A 3905-nucleotide genomic window follows, 5' to 3' on the forward strand; every position below is an offset into this window, starting at 1 on the left:
CACATCTCGTCCTTATGTTAACTTAACCAAATTCAATGAGGATCAGTGGCCGAGCTAGCATCCACAACATGGATGTACATATCTCCCTATTAATTATATTTTACTATATTTTTTAATTTATTTGACCCATATATGGGTTTTATATATAGGCAGACAGCATTTTTCACAAATAGCAGGTGTACATTTCTACACCCAAATACCCATCTAGCTTCGTCCATGATGGGGATATAAAATATTTTGCAGTGACATACGATGGGGCCGATGGAGTACCACCTAAAAGAAATATCCAACGTAAGAGTATCGTTTTTTTCATGAATGCGTTACAAAGTTGGACTTGGATATTATTTTTGGAGGCCTCCAAGAAACGAATCATTGATCCGTCATTAATCGTAAAGGATCCAAAGCGGAGAAAATGTTAATGAAAGTGTCCTTTATATCAAAAAGCAAAAGAACCATAGAACAATTGTTCTATGCTATTTTCGTGTATATATTAAAATTTAAATATGCACGAGATACTTGCACATGCTATTTGTTTCTCACATACCAATTCAAATATCGTGATGCAAAAAACATCCTCTTATCCTCATTGGTTTGGGGCAAAAGTAAAAATATAATGAAAACTTCCACATGCGATTCACGCGTAGAAGTTGACGTTCGCAGCAACCTGCAGGTTCTTCCGGTGCGGCGAATGTCTGGCCGTCGCCGGCAACGAAGAAGTTCTTCCGCATCCTGGACACCTCACGGACCTCCCGCCCGAGGCCGAAGGCGACGGAGGACGTTGTCCCTCACGGCTTCCATGCAGAGAAACTGCATATACGTAAGCCCTCCCGATAGAATTAAAGATCTTGATACCGTATGTAGGAAACAAGAATTGAATAGTTACCTTGGGTTGCCGCCGTCGAGGATACCATGGAACAGCATACGATGAGAGCCAGCAAGAGAGCAACGCGGCGTACTGCGGGGGTGGAAGAGCGCTCCATGATCACGTCCCAGCGCTTCTCAGTGTTCCTCACAAGGAATAGTGGTAGCTACAAACGAAGATTTTGGTACCTATGAGCTTTTTCCTTCTAGCTGCTCGCATACGTAGGAAGCATATATAGCTATATTTGCAAAGCTCCCTTTATCAGCAGTCAACAAAGATGTTGTGTCTACAGCAACTTCCCTCAGGCTGCAATGGGTATTGTCAGCACTCAACCTTTTTCTTCTTATAGTATTATACTATTATATATTCGTATAATGCACGCATAGTTTTGACCAAACGGTCGTGTGCTACTATCATATGCACTATTCATGTGAGACCGTGGAATTTCAGCAAGCTGGTCAAGCCCGCATCCTGGAGAATTGTAGACCATTATCAAGGTCACAAGTGGGGATGAGAAAAGCTCCTAATCCCCAACCTCCGAACTGGGAATTCACTAACATATTTTCAAATTCAGGATTTTTTTTAAATCATGGAAATTATCTAAACAGTTTTTAAAATTAAAGAATATTTTTTGAAATTCACAAAGTTGTCTAAAAATCTGTGAATCTTTATAAAATTCATGGACGGAGAAGCTAAAAATTCGTGTACATCTTGTGAGATTTCACACACTAGCGGAATAAACGCAGCTACCGACGACCTTATCTACGCCGACGGCCATCGTCGGTGTAGATGGAGGTATGCTGACGACCGAGGCAAGGCCATAGGCATAAGGAAGCCGTCGGCGTACCTCCATCTATGCCGACGGTGGCCGTAGGCATAAGTAGGCCGTCGGCATAGATGTGACGTACGAGACATGCGGATGGCGGTGGGCTGACGCCGTTAGATCTATGCCGATGGTTCTAACGGAGGCCGTCGGCATAGCTATGCTGACGGCAAAACCCTGGGCTTAGTTGTCCATGTCGCCGCTCCGCTACTCGATCCGAGGCACGTGGTTGGGCAATCCCTGGTCAATGCAGGGATATGTATGCTGACGCTTTTGCCGTTGGCATATCGTTTTTATTTTTTATTTTTTTTATATGTTTTATAAATACAAACCATATATATATCTATTATATATTTTTAATCTGTTTTCACGCATACCTTTTTTAATCTGTTTTTTAGGTAATATGACGTCATGTTTTTAGGTAAACATGTCTTATCTAAACATAAACATGCATAAATTATACTAGCAAAAGAGCCCGCGCGTTGCAACGGAAGCAAACCATACAACATGTCTTAACCTAATAATCATGACTTGAGATCTTTATTTAAACTTACTGCATAAATAGAATTTAAAAAATGTTAAATAAGTAAAATAACATCATATTTAGATTATACACATCACTATAGATTCAAATTACATTATAAATAGAAATTTAAAAATTAAATAGGTAAAATACAATAGATTTCGATTCAACACATTTTTTGAATGAAAGTTCATATGTAATAATTTAAAATTAGAGTTACAGTTTAAAAGATATAATTGTTTATAGTATTTGTTAATTATAATTGGACCGCGGATTAATTAACAACATGGATCGGCCTCGTTATAAAAAATGGATTGTACGCTATTGATTAAAATTACAGCATAAATATTATTTAATAATTATTAAATAAATAAAATAATATTATATTTAGATTGTGCGCATCACTATTGATTTAAATTACATTATAAACAGAATTTTAAAAAATTAAATAGATAAACTAACATTATATTCAGATTTTACATATTTTTCTAATAAAATTTCATATATAATAATGTAAAATTAGAGTTACTGTTTAAAAGATATAATTTTTTAAATATTTTGCACTTATAATTGAACTACAGATTAATTAATTAAAAATTGTACGAGTGTTTTCGAAAACATACGGAAAATGGTTATTTTTTTTACTTAAGTATGTACTGCGGGTTTATTTTATGAAAACTAAAGGAGGTTTCTACAAAAAATCCAGAAAACGATTCGTTCTCTCACTGTGTTATGTACTGCGGGTTGATTTCGGGAAAGCACAGGGGATTTCCTGTAAAAACAAAAAAACGATTCGTCTCTCACTTAAATCTGGATTGCGGGTTGATTTTGGGAAACTTCAGGGGGTTTTCTGCAAAACGACCACGACGGACGGAAGAAGCACTGCGTGCTTTATTATTAGGGAGAGATGTCGATTTGGTATGACCTCATGTTCTTTCGCACGAGTTTTTTTCAATATGTTTGTGCCGGCGGCGTAGTGTTTCGGCATGCGATACCCTGGGCGCTGCATGTGGCGCCGGAGGGCCCTGTCCCACTAGTAGAAAACAAGGCTTTGGCGCTGGAATCGGGAACAAATGGTATCTTTTAGTCCCGGTTTCAGACACAAACCGAGACCAATGATTGGCCTATATATACCCCCTGCCCGCGAGAAGAGCAGTGCATTGCTCTGTTTTTTTAGTCGACCGTGGGAGAGCTTTGTGGTGCTCTAGGTCACCTCAAACGCACATGAGGTTTTTGATGAAATGCCCGAGCCACACTTAAGCTTTCTCCTCTCGAAGCTCCTTGTCCAAGCTCCATTTTCCTCAAGATTTGTCTAGGTTTGGCGGTCCGTCCTGCCCCGTCTCCGTCCTCACAGGTGTCGATCGCCCGCGCCCATCTCGGCGCCGGCACGACCGTGGTTAACCTCTTCTTTTATCTTCTTTCTAAAAGAAAAAAGTTCTTAGTTGTATGATTTAGATAGATACTTGTTTAATTTTCATACTTTTATTATTGTTTGTGATTATATAGTGCGATGGTTTTGGTATCCGCCTCCGTCATCCCTCGTCCTGTCTATGATTCGGATGTGGTATATATTATCTTTTATAACTATTTGTTTTATTTAGTGTTTATGACAATTATACCGACCAACGTGACATATCTTTTTTTAATCTAGGAGGTATGTGAACCGGAAATGCCAACCGATATAGAAATTCTTGTCG

At 38.7% G+C, this 3905-nt stretch overlaps 1 long non-coding RNA gene across 1 annotated transcript; it reads right to left on the bottom strand.

Annotated features, from left to right (window-relative positions):
- Positions 1–415: 415 nt before the first annotated feature.
- Positions 416–1136, bottom strand: LOC123439141. The gene is made up of 2 exons (XR_006630034.1): positions 884–1136; positions 416–807 (listed from the first exon to the last, which is right to left on the bottom strand). It is a non-coding gene; the product is annotated as an uncharacterized LOC123439141 (long non-coding RNA).
- Between the last annotated feature and the right edge of the window lie 2769 nt (positions 1137–3905).

The sequence above is a fragment of the Hordeum vulgare genome, chromosome 3H (genome assembly GCF_904849725.1).
Source record: "Hordeum vulgare subsp. vulgare chromosome 3H, MorexV3_pseudomolecules_assembly, whole genome shotgun sequence".
Taxonomy (NCBI): Eukaryota; Viridiplantae; Streptophyta; class Magnoliopsida; order Poales; family Poaceae; genus Hordeum; species Hordeum vulgare.